This window comes from Bombus pascuorum, chromosome 14, assembly GCF_905332965.1.
Source record: "Bombus pascuorum chromosome 14, iyBomPasc1.1, whole genome shotgun sequence".
Taxonomy (NCBI): domain Eukaryota; kingdom Metazoa; phylum Arthropoda; class Insecta; order Hymenoptera; family Apidae; genus Bombus; species Bombus pascuorum.
Genome location: NC_083501.1, coordinates 3,195,057 through 3,216,716, shown reverse-complemented (window position 1 = coordinate 3,216,716; position 21,660 = coordinate 3,195,057). Strand labels below are relative to the sequence as shown.

Below are 21,660 nucleotides of genomic sequence, written 5' to 3'. Positions count from 1 at the left end.
ATTAGTTTCGCTAGAATTAGCTAGCCTTTGCAACTGTATCCCTTTATTAAAATTAGCTTAACCATCCCAAAATTGAACTCAAAATTTAATTTAATTAATATTATACCAAGATTAAAATCCATGTAACTTTGGTATTAAAATTAGTATTAAAATCTTCTGTATTAATACTTCCTATTAATTTTTTTTACATAAAAATTAAAATCTGTCCAATTTCGATACAAACGTTAGTTTCGTTAGAATCGAATTTTCATAATTTGCCTAATTTTATTAGAATTAGCTTAATTATCCTACAGCTAACCCACCTTAACGAATCTAATGCACGATCAAAATTAATTCGATTTCAACAAAACCGATGTTTTCTGATCGCTTAGCTAGTTCACTTAGCTAGTTTTACTTCTCTTCCAATTTTTCTACGCATAGATCGCGCGTATTTAGTTACTGTGTTACTATTCGAACGCAAGAATCCTCGCCATTGCCAACTAGCTGGCGTATCGAATGGCCGTACACGGTGTTCGATGTCGTTCGACGGATCTCTCGTTCAAATTTAATGCCGACCTAGTATTAGGTCATTATTAAACGCGTCTGACTTTTTTCCCTTCGTGACACCGCGTCGATGTCGGACTTGGACTCTACGACGACCACTTTCACGCGCGCATATATTACAGCAGTCGGAAAGCGTCGTAAACAGAACGTAGTTTCGCAATGGACGCGCTGCAATTGGATATAAAATAGCGTGTGCCCTGTCACGGACAGGCTATTCAGAATTTTCGACGGCGATCCGTAGGAATTTGTCTCACTTCATCGAGTTTCCCAGAGAAATTTCTAGTTTGTACAACGTTACGCGAAAGGTACAGCGATGAGAATATATGTTAAGCGTGGGCGGCAGTGGACACGTGAAAGTATTTTTCTGTTCTTTTTTTTACATTCGTGGAGCATAAATGGTACACGATCGTTTATAATAGCATAGACATACGTACTGTTCGATTTAATTTTATTTGGAATTTTTCTGATTTTATCAATCATGAGAAAATATGTTAAGTGTGGACAATGGACACGTGGAAATATTTTTTTGTTTTTCTTTTTACATTTGTGGAGCAAAAATGGTACACGATCGTTTATAATAGCATAGACATACGTACTGTTCGATTTAATTTTATTTGGAATTTTTCTGATTTTATCAATCATGAGAAAATATGTTAAGTGTGGACAATGGACACGTGGAAATATTTTTTTGTTTTTCTTTTTACATTCGTGGAGCAAAAATGGTACACGATCGTTTATAATAGCATAGAAATACGCACTATTCAATTTGATTTTATTTATTTTTATATTCTTATTTGATCAGAGTTTTATCCTCCCATTAAAGTTTAAAAATAACATGGAACTCGATCGATATTTATTCGTCTAGATTTCATCAAAATCGAAAACCAACAGTTTTGATACGGTTTCCTACGAGAATTCAGGAATAGTGTTTGCTATGTTGCTGAATATTGTAGCCAGCTACAAAATTTCAGAGAAACCAAAAAATGCGTATCGAACGTTATTCAAATTTTCTATCCATCCGCATAGAGAATTTCATCAAAATTTAGAAGCAACGATATTGCCATATTTCTCGATATTCCATCGATTTGCGATACTTGCACCTTCAGAATTTCCCCAATTCGAACAATTACGCTTCCTTTAAAACGATTTCTAATAAAAATAACGAATCCCCAATAAAAATGTTTCAAAATAAAATTTCTCTTTCGCTTCCGTGAAATTTCACCTTCCGTATGGCAGCTCTGAATATCAAAGCCGAGGGCACAGGCTATTTCAACCTTCCGACTGTGGCATCGAAGAGGTAGGTAGCCACGGTGGTTCAAAGCTAATGCAGCCAGCGTAAGATGGAATGGAATGTCCTTTGTGAACCGGCTGTTTCACCTCCATATATGTACGTAGCCGTTCGCTTAGCTAATATCTCTGTGGAAGCCGACGAAAAGCCACTGGTACCTCCTTCGAGGCCACAAACACCACGACCTTCGTTACACCGATCGGTTTCTACGTTACAAAAGAACACAGTTCAGTGTACCTACGTCTCGTCGAAAAAGAAGAAGAAAAGAAAAGAAAAGTACTGAAATAAATTCTAAATAGCAACCAGAAGACTCGAGTCATTCACTGTCTCTGCAAAGATGTATATGTATGTCTTTGCAAATTTATTATTGCATCCACATATCAGTTAACATTAGAACTACTGATAGTTAACTCGAAGCTATTTCTACCAAAAACCAGTGAAAATGACTGGTCTTTAAAAAATACGTAATAATAGAATATTTTTATATTTATTGATTTATTACTTTCTTATAGAAGCAATTGCATGTTATGTAGTAAATTTTTGGTATTATTAATCCATCTGGGACCGTGAGCCCTAAACGAGGGTTGACACATTTATAAAATTGTAGAACCAGTCACTTTGAATGGTGTGATATTTCTAGTATTAGCATCTGGCGATCTAGCGATCGATCCGGAACTTTCGTTATAACTGATATGATCATATCGAATGATACTGGAGTGCAAAGGGTTAAATCATATTCACAAACCTGCGATTGTGTAATCTACTGATAAAAAAAGACGCCGCCTACTAATAACAGAATCTGCTCCATTGTGTACAAACACTGTCTGCAACCTTCGGATTGCCAGATCGGACGAATCGAATCATTAAATCATGGCCTGCCGTATAATATGGTAATTTACCATGTTCGTCGCGGTTGGAATTTCTCAGTGGAGATTAGACGAAGCAATTCGATGCTAGTTTAGTCAATATACACTCGATGCTCGTTTAGCCAATGAATATCCAATACCTTCCAACAGTCACCAATAGCCTCCAGCAGCTTCCAACAGCCTCCAACAGCTTCCAACAGCATCCAACAGCTTTCAACAGCCTCTAACAGCTTCTAACATCCTCTAGCAGCTTCCAACAGCCTCCAACAGCTTCTTACAGCCTCCAACAGCTTCTAACATCTTCCAACAGCTTCCAACAACTTCCAACAGCCTCGAATAGCTTCCAACAGCTTCTAACAGCTTCCAACAGCTTCCATCAGCTTCCAACAGCTTCTAACAGCTTCCAACAGCTTCCATCAGCTTCCAACAGCTTCTAACAGCTTCCAACAACATCCAACATGTTCAAGGACTGGAAAAATTGAGGAAGAGATGAAAAGTGACGGACAAGGCTGTGAGATTGTTCGCTATAGAAAGGGCCAGCCACTTTTTATGAGAATTTTGAGGACGAAACGCGGCGAATTGTGTTATGCGTGCAGTAATATGCACGAGCGAACAGCTGCGTTTGATTCGTACTATAAACCCGCCGTTCTAATTACGTCAATTGGCCGTCATTGTTCTTAGGCACGTACGTAAGACTGGGAGAACGATTAACGCGATGGCGACCAGTGACTACTTGGAAACTGTGGCCCTACGGTGACTGCCGAGGCAAATGTTTTCGAACCGCACGTGAAATTAAGGTCGATCGTTAATAATAGAAACGAGACGAGGATATCGGGCTGGTTATTATTCGCGTGTGTCTTCGTGAAATCTGCATCGCGCTCGAGATATCGTATAATACGATATGATTGCTTGAAAAACGAAAACGGTTCGTCGTTTGGAATATTCCGTGTGCAATGGTTCAGGGAAGTACTCGAACGCTTTTACGCACTTTTTATGCGATGCTTGAGAATCTGTAATAATGTTTCTAAGATAATTCTAAGATAATTTCTAAAGATAATTCCGTGGTATATAGATATTTTTAGTAACATGGCGCGCAACTGTAGCTATTGACTTGGCAACTAAGTGATCGCGGATATTGTCATTACCACTTAATGAGAAAATCCGCAATCATTTAGTTGCCAACCTAATATCTTTGCTGAAAACGAAAAAGGTAAAAGGGATTAGGCGCCATGTTGTGTGTTCATTCACGTTAAATACGAGGATTAAGTTCATAACCGCAGTTGCATCGGTGATACTCGACGGATTAATGCGGTGGAACGACGGGCTGTGGTGCACGTAATTAGAAAGCACACGCGCGCATTTACGCGGAATCGCCGCGTTTGTTTTGCAATTAGCGAGTTGCCTCAGCCTCGAACAATTGAATTGCAACGTTCGCCCATCCCTGGCTTTTTCTTCTAGTTCAACGGGATAACTAGCTACGATAACGAAGGATAATCGTCGGGCTCTCAGAGCCAACTTTATTCGCAGCCATTGTCGTCACGATTTATCGTCGTTGTTTAGAAACCACTTTGGAGAAACAATGATCATTATCATCGGTGTATACGATCGACGCAATAATTTTATATTTCAGTTTGAATCGTTGTTTTAGATGGAATATGTCGGTGTTTTCTTCTTTTTCTTTTTTTTGCTGATAGAGTAGGATATTTCGAGGTTTGTTACGAGTTAGAAACATTCTTCGCAGTTTCAACGTCGTTGTTTCGATGTTTGACGAAGTTTCAGAGTTACACGTTTGGGTTATCGGCTGTTGGAAAGTTGTGTAACGTTGGGCTTGGGATTCTTTCGCGTTTGCAATGTTACGACGTAAACATTTGCAAGTCTCAAATATTCCGACTATTTTAGCTTAGAATATTTCCATGCTTGCAACGACAGGAACGTTGAAATTTGCAAGTGTTCAAAGTTAACATTGCAATATCTTGAAAATGAATATATTGTAATCGGAATGTCTAGACGTTGGAATGTTTCACTTTCCAAAGTTATTGCCCCGATATCCTCGAACTTAAACTGTTACAATTTGTCGATATCTTAATCACCAATGTTTAAAATGCATACTTACGTAAATAAAGATTGTACTAGACTTGAAGTCTCGTTACAGTAAATATTGGGTTGGCATCTAGTTACCACCTAATGACAAAATTCGCAATCACTTAGTTGTCAACTCAGTAATATATATCGAATTGTTACATGTTTCGTATCTACTCGAACTGTGCAATATATCGAAGTATTTATATATTAGGTTGTCCGAAAAGTTTCTTTCGTTTTATAAGGAAATAATAGACGCACAATGTTTTTTCTTTTATATTAGTTTATTGAATTATGTACCAACATAATAATAGAAATATAACGAAATGGATCATACCTAATTCAATAAAATAATATAAAACAGAAATTGTTGTTCATCTATTATCACCTTATGAAACGAAAGAAACTTTTCCAACCAACCTAATATTTTCGTATCCAAAACGTTACAATCTAAGTATTTGGGAAACGTATTAGTCGAACATTTGCCAACGTTTATAAACTCAAAATTTTGAATATCTTCCAAGATACGAACGCTTAAAGTTTCTCGAGTGCGCCAAAATTCGAACACGGAGAATCGAATATTTAGCAAAGTGTACACGTTACTACTACAAAATGACTGCTTGAATATTCATTAAAATTCGAACATACTGTATTACAATAGTAATTAACAATACTTCAAACAATTAACCTCCTCGACTTCAACCGTGAAGCTAACGATGTAAATGCCGCTGCATTACGTAATTTTCGTTGAAATAAAATCACCGAAGAAAGTGTTTCAGCGATCGGTTGCTTCTTTTAATTAACAAAGCCGATCGTGTGCATAGCGATCGATCTTTCCCACAGAGCGGCGATATGCAAAATTCGACATTAGCCGAAGCGTGATCTATCGACGTTCTTAATTAGCGGCTTGCCACATTTATCTCTCGGGTATTAGCAGTCCTAATCGTCGCTCTTCCGGTGGTCACGGGATCTTTAACGATAGTTTGATTCTATCCGCGAAAAAAGCTCACCTTCTACGAGTAAATTCACACATGCTACAGCTACGTAAACTATTATATAATTTATATTCTATTTTTACACTTTTTCTTCCCTGCTGATTGAAAGTTAAATGATAATAAGACGAATTGCTAAAAAATCAGTTAAATAACAAATTCTAAATTATACATATTTCTCGTTTGAGGTTAGGATCTCGTATTTAACATTTCACGTGTTTAGTATCCCGTGATTTTCTATTTAAAAATTTGCCAGACTCTTAAAAATTGCTTAAAAATGTTTTTTAGACAAACTCCCAATTACAAGCATCTTTTTTTAGAGGTTAGGATCTCGTATTTAACATTTCACGTGTTTAGTATCCCGTGATTTCCTATTTACAAATTTTTTTTTTATTTTATTTTGGTTTTTGCAATTTGTCCTGAAGAACATTTGGTAAAGTGTTATATCTCATTGGTAAATAAAAAAAAAAAATAAAATAAAATAAATATAGTATGTGGGTGGCTACCCCTAGCGGGGTGCCAGCTTCGTGTTTTCTAAGTTATATCTTTTATGTTATTTACAAATTGGCCAGATTTCTTAAAAATTGCTTAAAAATGTTTTTTAGTCAAATTGCCAATTACAAGCATCTCTTTTTAGAGGTTAGGATCTCGTATTTTTAACATTTCACGTGTTTAGTATTCCATGATTTCCTGTTTCAAAGTTTGCAGTGATTTTTCTACAAAATAATTCTCCTCTAATGTAAGATATTGTACCATTTGAGTATTTTAAGGATTTTTCTAAATATCTTTTTACAGTTGAAGATTTTCCAACATGTTGGATCTAATCTTTTCTCTCTTTTCCTTTTAAATTGATTTTATATTTTAACTATCTGTGAACAAATACATTTCCATAAATGTACATTATCGAAAAGACTATAAAAATATGCACAAGCCCCGATACAACAAAAGAATATAATACACTACGATAATATTCACGTATGTACATTATTTGACGAAATTGGTAAGAATTTCAAATTTCCCGCCAATTTACCAACAACTTGTTTCGACCCTCTGTTTCTCCGATTTTTTCCGAAAGAATATGATAAAACAGGCGCTGCTGTTTCAAGAAGGTAATAGCACGGATATTTTTAGTGTTTATGGGGTAACGGAGGGGTCTGGCGCGATATCGTGTTCGGTGTGAGGAAATCGCGAATAGTCTGGCTGAACTCTGTTGAATGGCCCTTTCAGCGCCTTCGACGGGACGTTCAATAAATACGACAATTAGAAACGTCGCGTTCGTTCGAATGTAATTTTTATTACTTACCAGCCAGCCGGCTCGTAGCAGGAATATTTAATAAATACTCGGAACGTGCCCCTAATAAATCCCCTCGTTTCCCTTTCGAGCTATTGCCCTTCCTGCCAGCTGCTTTCTAAGAATTGTTATAACATAATATATATATTTTTATTATTACACTGTGTCGCGTTTAATTTTTATATGTTTTTCAGTACATTAAAAAATATCTACATTTTTATGACGATGTACGATATTATCGTTACTTTATTGTACCATATTTAATTTTATTCTTAACTTATTTTCGTCTTATTTATCGTATTCCTAATCGACTTATACCAAAACATGTGACAAATTATTTTCTCATCATTTTAATCCAATACTTTTCCTGTATATATTTTTGTATATATATATATGCGATATAATGTGTACGATTATTATTATGCTATAACATATTCATCTAATATGTCAACCTTTTAAAAATATTTTAACACGTTAGAAAGTTAGAGTCGTTGATTTCTATAAATTCTTTCGGATCGGATTTAATTTGATTGGAGCGAGAGATTTTCTATTTTTGGAATAGAAAAGACTGGCTCGACGTGCAGAGCCGTGGGAAATAGAAAATCGATCGCCGATAAAATTGGCCGAAGCACAGCTTCCGACTCTGAGTAACTCGATCGCCTCGTTACGTGAAGGTTCACGTCCTTCCGGAGACACTCTCACTTCTTTCTTTCTCTCCTTTTTTATTTCCTTCTTCTAATTCCTTGCGAGGGAGGTAGCGATGAAAGTGATCTCCTCCTGCTCGATGTCGGACATTCGACCTTAAACAAATTTGTTATTCTAAATCTTGTTCGTGATCAACGAACCGAGATCTTCAAATTCGATCACCGCCTACAAAATTGGCGCGAAATTTGAAGTTTGAAGAATTCTAATTGAATCCGAAGAACAGGTCTTTTTCCTAGATCTTGCGCATAATTAACAAACCAAGGAAATTAGTTCTAATTATTCCCTTCAAGATTGGCGCGAAATTCAAAGTCCAGAAAACGTCCATCTACTCGAGAGAAACACGTTTTTCCCCTAAAAATCGTATCGTCCATAAACAACGAATCGACGCGTCTGGTTCTAATCGGCCCTTCCAAAATTGGCGCGAAATTCAAAAGCGATAAGATTCTCCGCGCATCTTGTACAGAGATCTCGTTTAAAAAGCACGTTTTCATAATCAGCGAGTTAACGTAGTCGATTCTAATGATACATTTCCTTCAAGATTGGCGCAAAATTCAAAGTCCAGAAAACGTCCACCTACCCCAGAGAAACGCGTTTTTCCCCTAAAAGTTGTATCGTCCATAAACAACGAAACGACGCGGTTCTAATCGGCCCTTTCAAAATTGGCGCGAAATTCGAAACCGGTGATATTCTCCAGGCGTCCTGTACACAGATTTCATTTAAAAGAACGTCAAAGTCTTTTCGATCCGGGTGCACCTGCGGGCAGGACGATCCACTTGCTGGACGAGTATTCAGGTGGAAAGAGTTGACCGGCTTTTAAATTTGTAGGTTAACGACGCGTGCGCGCACGAGAGCACCTTTGTGTCCTTTTTTGGAAACCGGCTGAGCCTCCGCTGAAAAATCGATCTGAGTTATTTTCGTGACCAGCCACTGCCGATGTTCCTCCCCTTTTTTTGGGAGCAAGAGGGGGCCGTCTCGTCGCTGGCTCCTCGTGTTCGTGGTTGAATTACTCCCGACAGCGGAGAAAGTGACGCGCCCTTTCCCTTGACAAATGTCGCCCGGCCGATTGGTTCCATTTAATGGTAAAACGCTCCCGTGATCGCCTGGGCCCAGCCCCTGATCATTCCGCGCGATTCGCTAGATGATTTTCTGCGAATTTTCTATCCAAAGCAAATTCCTTGCTGACCTTTGCATGAACAGATTTTTTTTTTTCTTTTTTTTCTTAATAGAGAGATTTTAGGGATTTTGGCCGTGGATTTTTCCCTGATTGGTACCACTGTCTTTATAAGTGGACATTTTTGTCAGATAAATTGAGATCATGTTATTGGTGAATTAGATTAGAGATACATAGTAGATTATTAAGATGTGATATGTATATGGTTATTAGTAGTGTTATAGGTGCCATTGCAGAAATTGTTACATATTAATAGCGTTTCCATGGTAACATAATTATTTAGGTAACTTGATATTATATAATACGTATCTTCCAGGTGTGGTCGTGAATGTTATTTTTACGAGCAATTCGTAGGCTGAAATGGTTAACTACGGTTTTTGAAATTTTTGGTGCCCAATCAATCCATCGATGCTTGTCTTGACTAGATAATTTCATCGATTTTCCCTACTTTTACTTGCTTGACTTTCTCCTGGATTTATGCAATAGCAAGATGTAACAGATCCCAAATAGTGATTCTCAAATTTGGAAGTGTACACATACTGAAAAGAATACACATACATGTACACGATTAATAGGTGAAGTTTCGTTATTAATTTCTTCAAAAAAGAAAAAGAAATAATTCTCATTTCTGTTGCAACGTTGTTTAATATACTTTGAGATTTTTCCGAAATTCCGAAATGGTAAAAAGTATCAGCTTATCTGTGGCGATTAAAATTTAGAAAATTATTAAAAGAAAGAAGCTTTAAACGTTGATATTTCTCCTAAAGCTGAAGTTGGACGGTGATTAGGTTATTTTTTTTAAAAGAGGAGCCATTAAATTTCGAAACCATCTGAAGGATGGCACCAAGACGACGCGACGGTCCGGCAAGAATTAAATTGGGTTCAATGAAGATAAGATAAATTCGTGGGACTTCCTTCGTAGCCAAAGATATTTACGAAAATTGTTCCAAGAATAGCCTTCCCTAATCAAAGTCAAGTTCAGTGGATGGAAAGATAGCGAGAAATTGAGACAATCGTTACACGACTCACCAAACCGTGATGTAATTTCCTAACGAGAAATTTGCCTCCCTTTGCGTAAGCCTAATAATCATTAAACCTCTCCTCACTTTCGATACTTTGGTCGTTGTCACGTGAAAATAGCACCGATCGACCGTGAAGCGTAATAAATACCAAATAATTTCATAAAAAGTCACAATCAAATTCCATCTATTAATTTCTAATTAAATGGAAAAATACATAAATTGGTATCAGAGTGTCCAATAAAGAAAGGAACATCATGTAACACCTTTTTTTAGACTTAATATTTATAGTTTGCTTTATTGGGCATAATACAATTGGCATAGCAATCGCAAAATAACGATAAAAGTATCAACTTTTATGTATAAAACAGCGTTTGAATTTTCGAATTCCATCCGTTTGTTAAAAAGTTATGATCAGTCGAAGTTAACGATTGCCAATTTTTCGCTCTATTGGCTTTATATTTCGATTGTTTTCTTTTGGAACTTTCCGGTAGAAAATTGTATTTTATAATTCCTTGGAATCTATGAATGACACAGAAGTTGGCCATTTTTACCATTCTCCTTTGTGCTGAACTTTGCTTCAGGGGACCAAAGTTATTCACTTTTTTATTCGCAACCTCGTAGGTTTCGACGTAAAGAGTCTGAAAATGTAAGTTTTAAAACGCGGAATACACTGGTTCGAAAGTTACATGTTTATATAAAGCTGAGGTACATTTTTAGGTTACTTTAGGTTAGGTTCCAGGTTAGATTTTAGGTTAGACCTTGCTTTGACGCCATATTGGTTTTTATCCATGATTCGGCCAATGGGCAGAGCCGCTGTAAAGAAATCCCCGTGGATGGCGGCCATTTTGTGGCGGCATTTTGAATCGTGAATACCGGATTCGATTTGAATTATTCTTTATCCTCCGATTACGCCAGTCAAACTAATTTCCGGCAAAGCTCAGTTCAATGCTTATTCGTGCGGATCAATCGGATGATGGATAAAAGGCAATCAGGCGTAAAGTACCGTGTAAAATATCTGAAAAATGCTCAGTTTCACACAGTGGTAACCTCCGTACCGGTAAATTGCGCGCCTTAAAATTTAAATTTACAGATTCTACGATCCAAGGACGATAAGATGGCGAATAAAAAGATGGACAATTTTTCGTCCCGTAAAGTAAGATTTAACCTAAATTTCTAATATACTATACGGATATTATAAAAAAATTCTTAGCACAGCGATTACTAAAATTCATAGCGTATCAATTTCAAATTTTTGTTTACACGCCATTATACCTATCACAGAAGATCGAGAAAATAGAAAGACGCAAGGACTAAATAGAAGAAGCTACTTAACGAGAATGAAAAAGCCGAAGAATAGAATGCAAATGAGAATCGGGAAGGGTTAACTGGGAAAAACGGAGAAAAATGGGGGGAAGTAGCAAAAAAGGCGACAAACGGATCAAGAAGAAAAAGAGTGAAAAATGAAAAGTGGAGAGACGGAGTGAAACAGGGTGGACGACAGCGGTTGTTGGAAAGGCGGGAGAGGGAAGGGCAGGAAAAAGAAAGCAAGTTGTCTCGGATGTCTGCTCGCCAGATCGTTTTTCTCGGAGTGGCGGCGCCTCCGCATGGGATTGCTCGTTCTGATCATTCTCCGCGGTGTTGTCGGCCTCGAAAAAACGCCGACGAGCTGTTTTCATCGAATCCTCTCCGTACGGTAGCTGTCGAACGAATCGACGAGAATTCACTCGTATCGTTCTGAACACCAGATACGAATTATAGTAATAATAATAATAACAATCATGCCATATATATATATAATATATGTGATATAAATTACAAGATAATTTAGTGCATAATAACATACAGTGGTGGGCAAGAGAAAGTTCATAAAATAAGGAGTGTAAAAAAAGGACACAGTAATTTAACAAAATGGATTTACATTTAATAAGAGCAAAGAATGTAATATATGGCACGAAACAGATTGTTAACAATATGGTAGAAAATTGCTAGTACAAAAATTACTAGAATTCGTAGTGTATCAATTTTGAATTTTTTTTCTTTTTTATTCGCCTTTACATTCAGAGAAAATATATAAAATGATTTAGTATAGCTATATATCAACTTACATCAGGTATTTTTTCCAAGATAAATCTCTAGACCTAACAAGGTATTCCATCATCAGATCGCACGTTTCTATGGATTTACGAGAAACTTGAAAGCGAAAAATCGTACAGTACGTGCATAATATGAAAAAGTTTAGAAAATGTGCACAGTGCTTTCTACGTAACTTGGAACTGATAATGGCACAACTCGAACAATTTCAAGTTTCCTTTTATCGAGTAGAACGTCTATACGATGTTTCTATTTTTATTGTAAAAAATGGTATATTTATAATTTCGTAAGTTTCGCATCAAGAGGCAAAATTGTTAATTAGCTGTTCGATCTTAGTTTCACGACGGCACTGACTGTTGTCTTCGGCTGTTTTGTGAAGCTACAAGTGGAAGGTTGTACCGATTTCGCGGATAGTGGCATACGTTCTGTTAAAGTCAGCCTCGTAATATCGTCGAAATGACGGAAATCGGAGATTTCACAAAATTGTAAATTTTAAAATGCTCCAACATTTACATTTTTCCAGTTGTACTAACATCAAGCAAGCAAGCAGAAATATATGTAATATTTGCTACGTAAAACAATTTTCTGCCGAGGTTTCTGCCCTTTTAATTTCACGTATTCTTGGAAATATGAATCTGCAGAAAAATCCGCGGTCTGCTTACGAGTAAGAAATTCGAAACTGCAAGCTTGCGCAGAATCCGCGTAATACGAAAAGATACGTAAAATATTCAAAGCATAATGCTTGCTATAGTAACATAAAATAATTTTCTACCGAGATTCTTCTCTTGCGATCCTGCTATTCTCGTTGCTTCTTCTTCGCGTTTGTATCTCTTTAGACATTTTTATTTTCTTTTGTTTAGCCATTTTCTTCATAGGAATTGTGGTGTACGTAAAAGGTAGAAAAATCACATTGAACAATAAAACCGGTGTTCTTATGGTTCGACAATTGGGAAAACTTTCGTACAATAATACGATTTCGCCTACCACGATTTTTCGCCTGCCACGATTTTTCTACCACGAGCGGTTCGAGAATTGGAGAAATTGTAGAAATCCGCCGAAAAAAGTGATTGTGGATTTTGTCACTGGTGATATTGACAAAATCCGCAATCACTTAGTTGCCAACCCAATACTATTTTCGCGTCAGTTCCTCGTTTCGTATAATACGATTTTGTATAATACATTTTTCCAGAACCTAATTTCCGCGTTATACCTAACTATCGTCGGTTGCCGTATTTAAGAACTATCAATATTTTAATAATATTCATCGAAATGCGACATCAGTTCCGGGTCATCGTAGAGCCGACGAGGACAGCGGAATCAATTATATGGATGAAAAAAAAAAAAAAAAAAAAAAATGAAATTTGCATAAAAATGCATTAAACCGATCCGTTATTATTGATGATAAAGTAACATTGAAACTATAAGATGAAGAAAAATCACAAGTGTTGGAATACTTTCGTCCGCAACTCTATTGCTCTTTCATGATACATGCCTCTCTCTTAACCCTTCCTTTGGAGCCTTAGTCCCCACTTCTTCGTTCACAGTCGTCTGTGCGAGACGCGCGGCGTCGTTCAAGGAGGAAGAGGAGCGAGGGGTAACGCGTACTGGCGCCGTCCTGCTGCACGCATTATTCCACGCGCATTTTTCCGCGTCGATCTGTGCCGCGGCACGAGGCATAGCCCGCTTTCTGGGAGAGGATACCCGGCCCGGCACGTGACCGCTACGTAGACACGTTACACCGCGTACCGTACACCGGAGACGCTCGTGCGAACCTCGACAGGTTCGGCTAACAGGTTAGAAAGATAAAGATTCTAGCGTTATTATCGAAGTTTGTGTTACATAGAAATTTTGTAGCGGTAGAACTATGTATTAGCTTGTTTGTTGTACGTGGATGGCGGGTTGGAATTGAGAGAGGCATGACAGTGGTCCGTTACGCGTGGAAATTATAAAATTTACAGATGCTGCGGGTTTGAGAGGTTGAGAGGAACGTTAGGAATTTGGGAATTATTAGATATTTGAAGATTTATGGTATGGAAGGTTTGAAGGTTTGAAGGTTCGATGACTTGGAGGTTTGACAATTTGTACATTTCAAGGTTTCAAGTCTTGAAGGATTGAATGTAGAAAGTTTTGAAGGTTTGAAGGTTTACGAAGATCTGAACATTCGAAAATCTGGAGGTTTGCAAAGGACTTCAAGGTTTGAAGGTTTAAAAATTTGTACATTTGAAAACTTCAAGGTTTGTAGCTTCGAAGATTTTAAGGTTCGAAGGTTTATAAATGTTTGAGCATTCCAAGATTTGGAGGTTTAGGAATTTGTACATTTCAAGATTTCAAGGTTTAAAGAACCGAATGTATAAAGTTTTCAAGGTTTGAAGGTTTGTAAAGGTTTGAATATTCGAAGACTTGCAGATTTGCCAATTTGTACATTTCAAGATTTCAAGGATTAAAGAACCGAATGTATAAAGGTATAAAAATTTCAAGTTCTGAAGATTTTAATGTTTGAAGCTTTATAGAGGTTTGATTATTCGAGGATCCATTCGAAAGTTAAAAAGTATAAAAATCCTATTCTCTACAAAAACCATCGCAGCACAAACACACTGAAAAGCGGATTTACTTTGCAACGATGCTTTCCAACCGCGCGAGTTCTTTCGCCGCTAGCAAGTTTCCGTTCTAGCAGCTAACCTACTAGCTACTAGTTCAACAACTGTCCCAATCAATCTGTACAAATCTACTCGCGTAGCTGTCAATTACCGATTACTGCAAAAACACTCAGTTTCTCACACAGTATCTTACTTTCGTGCAATTCCTTCTGATTTACCTCGACAATCTTCCCAATTGCTTCTCATCGACGAGTAATCCTCTCAAATAACGCTACTTTTTTAATTAAGAAAATTCAATCTCTACGTAAATACCGATATGTTGAAAAATAAACTTCACTTGTGTATCTTGTTGCAACCTTAGAAGTTCGAACACATTGTGCATTTTTTCGTCTTTCTGATGGCTGTGTGTTCAGCGTTTGCGATTAATTACGATCGATGTAAGAATTAATAATTGCGACGAAATATATTTTCTGCGACCTCCTTTTGCCGGTTTGGTTGCCACTTTGAAGCCTCTGAATCGGAAAACTGCGATTATCTAACATCGATTCGACCCGATTGCCTTCCACACCGTATGCTTGCGACGAGTCAGTGATCGAGCAGTTTGATGGAAGAAGAAACACGATGATAGAAAGATGGTTCAGCTGCTGCGAGTTTCCATGCGGTTATCTTCATGGGCGTAGCCGAAGAAATGAAAATTTTTATTTCTACCAAATATCCCTAATGGACGCTTATATAATTCGTAATATAATTATACAACGACGAAAAAATGATTCAAGTTTAATTATTCCGTGGATTATTAAATGTTGCTATTTCTGTATTTAGAGGTAGGATCGCAATAGCTATTATTTTATTTATTTTATTATTTTCTTGGCTGGAAAACCTTTATTGCACTTTCTTACATGGTCTAGGGATAAAAATAAAAGAATATCTTAAACCCATCGATTATATTTAGAACTATATTCTAATTACTATTTATTGTAACTAGCGCGACTGCATATGGTTAGCGAGCGCGAACTCGCGTTGTCATTTTCAACATTAAAATTTGAAATTACAAGAAGTAAACACTCTATGTTGGATATTTTGTAGCTTTTCGTATCTTAGAATTTCCCACGAATGAAAATAAAAATTTGCCATCACCAACGATCAACGTTGCATCGCGATTTCCATATCGAAACGTAGGAAACTGTTAATGGAAATATGGCAATAAGGAAACAGAGTCGAACGTTTCACCTGAAACAGAGCTCAACGATCGTTTGATCGAGTCGATCGCACATTGCACAGCTAAGAATTGTACGATTCTTTTCCCGTTTTACGCTTGGCGCCAGGCCGAAGTAGGCCGTCGTGCCAGAGCGCGCCCAATGACTGTCGATGTTCATTAAATTCGTTGCATGGAAATTTCGCTTGTTCCATGGGAACCGTACAACTTCATTTTCATTCGACATTATCGCGATAAATTCCCCATTATACGGCTTTAATTCGAACAGTATGACAGCATAAATTATAAATATGTAAATAAAATATTGAATCCGAGTCGATCTTCAAATTTTGTAATCTTCAACGTGTACAATCTCAAATTGAATTTCGGGCCTGGTAAAGTTAGCGTTAAGTTTCGTGGTTACCCAGGTTCGGTATCGTCGTACGTATGATCGCTATCGTGTGTTAAGCCTGTGTTAATTCCATACGTTCGTCTGCACTCTGCCCTTCGAAAGCACACGCGCGTCGTCCGCTTTCAAGATTCGACGAGTGTCGAGGGTCGGCTACGATCTCCAGCGTGCAACAGTGTCCAGAGCGTTGATAAATATAGAGATTGTTCGGTGGATTTTTTCGACGCGCAGCGGAATCGAGGCGCGGAACACGCCTCCGCGTCGCGTAATTACAGCTTCGCGGCCCATTCTGCCGCTGAATAATGCTCGTAAATAACTGGAAATCCGCGACCACCAGATACTTGGCTGGTTCGCGGCGGCGTGAAAACTACCGTGCGAGCGTTGCAACGTGTAATGTCGGGCAATTTTTCAGCGATCTGACTGCTATCAGAGGTGAAGTTGAACCTTTAGGAGGCCACTCGGTTATCGAATAAATTATGCGCCTAACGGAGCTGCTTTTATGTTTTATCTGCATTGAGATATGTGTAATTTTGTGTGCTAGACTAAATTAGCAGCGTAGTAGTGACACACGTATATGAGTATGAGTGTGTGCAAGTATGTGCGTGCACAGCGTCTCGTAAAACAGATGAATGCAACTGTTCGATGAGTAGTGTGGTATAGAAGATGGTGAGACAAAGAGAGTGCCGAGACGCGTGCAAATTTATATCCACGAATATCTTGTCAATCGCGTGTTAATTAAATCTGAAACTATGTTGACATCGATTCTAAGTATAATCTAAGCGTTCCTATACGTTTATTTCGGCGATTAAGATCCATAATGCTCAACAATCTGATTACGATTGTTGATTATAGTTTAATCCTTTTTACGATAGGAAATAACATAATACGAATATGAAAAGTATACGAGAGACATCTAATTAGTTGATTTTCCGTCGATTTCTATGTGGCGCTAGTTGGCGGCAGAATTTGAAATTATAAGTTCTGAACAAGCGTTTCTGTTGCTCGTTCCAGCGATGATAGAAGTTGAAAGAACAATCGTCGGAACGATAATTTGAAAAACAACGTAGATTTGTTCGTCAATCGAGACAACTTGTTTTTAACAAAGCAACAAAGCAGATGCTTCGTTAGAGCGGGCAATTTTAACGTTTCTTGCGAAGCATTGTCATCAACTATAGCAATGACTAATTCCTTATGATTGTAACAATGTCTACGCGTAATAGCGATTAATATTGAACCATTAGAATAAACAAGACAGTAGTAAATTATTCTAATGTCTTATCAATGTCTTGTCAATGTGTCTTATCAGCAAAGAATTATTTCATCCGCTACATATTACAATTATACTTTGCGTGTGTTATACATTGGGTTGGCAACTAAGTGATTGCGGATTTTTCAATACCATCTAATGACAAAACCCGCAATCACTTAGCTGCCAACCCAATATATTTGATATTTCGCATATTTCGTAAATTTTCCAACGTTACGAGCGCTATGCTGTTTATTATCCTGGTTGCAAGCGGTTAACGGTTCGGTTGCTTCTTCTTTTCTTTCTCGTTATAAGAGTGTTAACATGGCAAGATGTCATTAGGTGTGCGAGACGAGCTGGCGGTTTGTCTTTGTTCCAGCGTTGGTCGCAGGATCGCTAACCTTGACAGTCCCTTATCTTTGATTTGTTACGTCGTGACTGTTCTGCGAGGATTTTAGTGCATCGACGTCACATAGTTGGCGCTGTTCGACCACCAATCGAGTCATATGCGTTTCGTAATTGGACGAAATGATTCACTAGAACTAGTCCCTTGTTACGGGCTAACTATCGACTACGCGTTATGCTTGTACGTCCTCGAACGTGGATTTCATCCGCGGTCGTAATTTATACGCAGAATTTTTACAATTTTTCAAAATTTCCCCTGTCTCGATAAAAAGGAGAATGCAATCGATCGATCGACTTGCAAAATTTTTGGGATAAAGCAGAAAGTGTTGGATAAACGAAAGGAGAATTATCGTCGTTAGCTGACTAGGAATTTATAGTACAAATTTATAGTTTCAACAGGCGATTTCATTTCGATTGGTTTTCGTTGTTTCGTTCAAATTATTGGAAACTAATCTGCTTAAATAAAGGGACCGATATCAAGGAACTGTAAGAATTGTGAAGGAACGAAGAATATCCACACGTATAGTAAAACATAAAAGATATAACTTAGAAAAAACGAAGCTGGCACCCCGCTGGGGGTAGCCACCCACATGCTATATTAATTTCTTTTTTTTCACCAATAAGATATAATACTTTACCAAATGTCCATAAGGACAAATTGTAAATAAACCAAAATAAAATAAAAAAAAAAGTATAGTAAAAAGAAAAAGAAATTAATCGAAAATCTTGATCACTGGCTATGTCGAATTAATTTGAATTAAAATTCCCTGAGTTGTACAGTAGCTAGAAATTGAGCTGTACTTTTACAACTTTCTACAACGTACTTTTCATTCTTTTACAGTTAAATTTGTTAGCTATATATTACGTAACGTTATAGTAAAAGTTGAAAACAATGCGGAATAAGACGAAGAAGAAAATGTTTCATTTCGATATGCAATATTTAAATTATTTACAAGCTTTGATATCATATGTTGAAAAATATATTTTCATCTTCTGAAGCATGCTAATACTTGACGCTATTTCCCGTGGATCCATCGAGTGATTCCGTGCACTGTGCCTTAGGTTAATGGAACGTGCTTTCGAGAGCAATTCGTAGAAGCCTTTCATAGACGTAATAACCAGCGAGTCTTTTGTTCAATCACCTAATTACTTCGTTGAACATTGCATAGGTTGCATAGGACGCGTCTTACGTGTGTTCTCACGAGCGCCGATCATCCGACCGTTTCACGATGAGAAAGTCCTACGCTAACTATAATATGGAGCAAAGTTTCTATCTGTGAATTTGAAAATGTTTAGAGAAAGAAGGCAGGGGAATTTCAATTAGAAAATTATCATGCATTTAACGGATCACGTCTATTTAATTTATTCGACTCAATTTAGCTTGACTATAGTAGACCTAATTTATGTGAACGTGACTTAACTCGTATTAATTCAATTCCAATTAATTTAACATAATTATATTACATTAAATATGCCACTGTACAATATACTACATACAGTGGACCAAAGCAAGTTTGATGTTCGTATTTATATACACATTTATGAATAATAGTAATTTAAATAAAATATTCTCAACTGTGTCCCATCCGTCATAGATATAATTGCGTAATTTGCTCTGCATGTAGCATCAAAGTAACAAAATTATAGAAACCCAAGTTCCAAACGCAGATCATAGCTTCGATCCCAAATAAAATAGAAAAGAGGCACGACTTTCGAGAAAGACGAGGATCGGATTGATTTTCTCCTTTCCCGCGACATTACTCGGCCGCGTTCGGCTTTAAATATAATTTTCTTATCGAACCCGGTGAAAGGTATGAATAAAACATAAGCGCCGAGTGCATCGACTCTCGCATCAATCTCTCACGCCAGGCCGTGGAACTTCCGTGCAGAGAATAATTGGCACGGTATGCGCGGCTCGAGAGAGCGACCGCTTCGAAAAAATAAAAAAAGATACCCAGAGATACTTAAGGAGCTGGCTCACGTGGATTCCGATTTTTCACGGTTCTCCCGCCGATATGAATTCTGGCGATGCGCCGCGAAACGAACGTCTCCTAGCCCTGATACATAGAAATTGGTCACTGATGCGAGGTTAGGTTGACTCTTTGAAGGTTAGGTGTATACATATGTATCGTAGGTTCGGTGTTATGTCAGAATTGCGAATTTCATGGGGTATGGAGTGTTTTTTTAAGTAGATCTAGAATGTTTTATAATAACCTAGCTGAAGGTTAAGAGACGAGAGTGGAATCATAATTTCAGTTCTAGGTTAGGTTTCGCTTCAGTGGACTAGGATTTTAGTTTTAGGTTAGATTTGCGTTTGGTAGACTAGAATTCTAATTTTAGGCTAGGTTTGGCTTCAACAGAATAAGATCTTAATTTTAGGTTCTTCGGGTTAGGTTTGGATTTAGTCGGTGCCGAAAAATGCTCTGTACCCAGATCGGGGAAATCCAAGTCGGTGGTGGCTAAAATAAAAAGGAGGTTTGAATTTAGTATGGAATTTTAATGTTAGGTTCGATTTGGAAAGAGTGTAGGTTAGGTTTGGATTTAATAACATAGAATTTTAATTCGTGATTAGGTTTGGAAAGACACGTGTAGTAGATTGCCAAGAGTGGGCATTACTGGTAACATTCCTAGTGGGGGAATCATTGTTGCCTAACCAATAACCAATGTTTCCACTCTGCCTATAGACTTCTTCCTGTAAAATTTTTTAACCAAATATTTTCTTACAAATCTAATTCGATTCTAAATGTAATTTCAAATTTCCCGAACTAAACAAATGCTGCAAAGTCTTCACGTCATAGAAACAATTATTTTATGAAATTTATCTATTAACATCGTAGAAAATAAAAATGAGCTTCGCAGCGAAACAATTAAACTAACTACTATACTATAACAACGTAATAATTACTACGCACGCGTTACGACTACTACAGCACAGCTTGTTAAACAAGTAAAATAAGTAATTGTCCTTACCGAAAGCGAAAATCCTCAATTAGTACTAATTTCCCATTTCCATCTCGAAATTCAGTTATACAACCCCAGGAACAAAGAGTTAGTAGCAGGGAGCCATTAAGAGCACTAGAAATCCCGTTAGGTTGGCAGTCGCGACGAACGAAAGTCCTCTTGTTCTCCGACTGTACTGTGTGTCCCCTCGCCGAAGCATTTTGCCCGCGTACACAGATGATTCATAAGCGGCCGCTTCTGTTGGCGTTCCTTGAGCGCCTCTCTTTCTGCTCCCCGGGGCTCTCTCGAATTCCTCCGGCACGAGGAGGGCAAAGAAAAAGACTTTTATCGAGCTGCAGCGGCTAGAGCAGCGTAGTGAGTCACTCTCGGTGACTGGCTCGTTGTAATTCATTGCGATGATTGAACCCCCACCACTAGTTCTTTGCGTCGAGTACGGGTCCATTCACAACGGACGAACCCAGTGACCCTGGGACCAGCTGTTTTTCTCGCCTGCACTTTCGATTGATCGAATCACTCCCTGGTAATGCAGGAATTCTCGTTTTTTTTTTTTTTTTTTTTTTTTTTTTTTTCTTAATATGGCTGCAGTTAGGGTGGCGAATACGTACTCTACGCGTTATGTGTACTCACGCTCGAGTTTTATCTTTCTTCTGCTTAGTATAGGTGCAATTAGGATATGCATTTTATACATTATGTTTTATACAAATTTTTCTTTTTATATATAGGCACATTTATAAATATTTGTAAAGTAGACTTTTACGAGTAGTGAAATATGATTGGAACGAGGAGGTGTTCTGCAACA

At 37.6% G+C, this 21,660-nt stretch overlaps 1 protein-coding gene and 1 long non-coding RNA gene across 8 annotated transcripts in view; one reads left to right on the top strand and one right to left on the bottom strand.

Moving 5' to 3' along the window:
* LOC132914200 (pleckstrin homology domain-containing family G member 3) overlaps positions 1 to 21,660 on the top strand; it is an 89,553-nt gene that overhangs the window by 39,799 nt on the left and 28,094 nt on the right. The window lies entirely within an intron of this gene.
* LOC132914224 (uncharacterized) lies at positions 18,816 to 21,408 on the bottom strand. Of its 2 annotated transcripts, none has more exons than XR_009659540.1 (2): positions 20,871 to 21,408; positions 18,816 to 20,592 (listed from the first exon to the last, which is right to left on the bottom strand). It is a non-coding gene; the product is annotated as an uncharacterized LOC132914224 (long non-coding RNA). The 2 variants fall into 2 exon arrangements; XR_009659539.1 differs by having other exon boundaries at positions 18,816 to 19,149.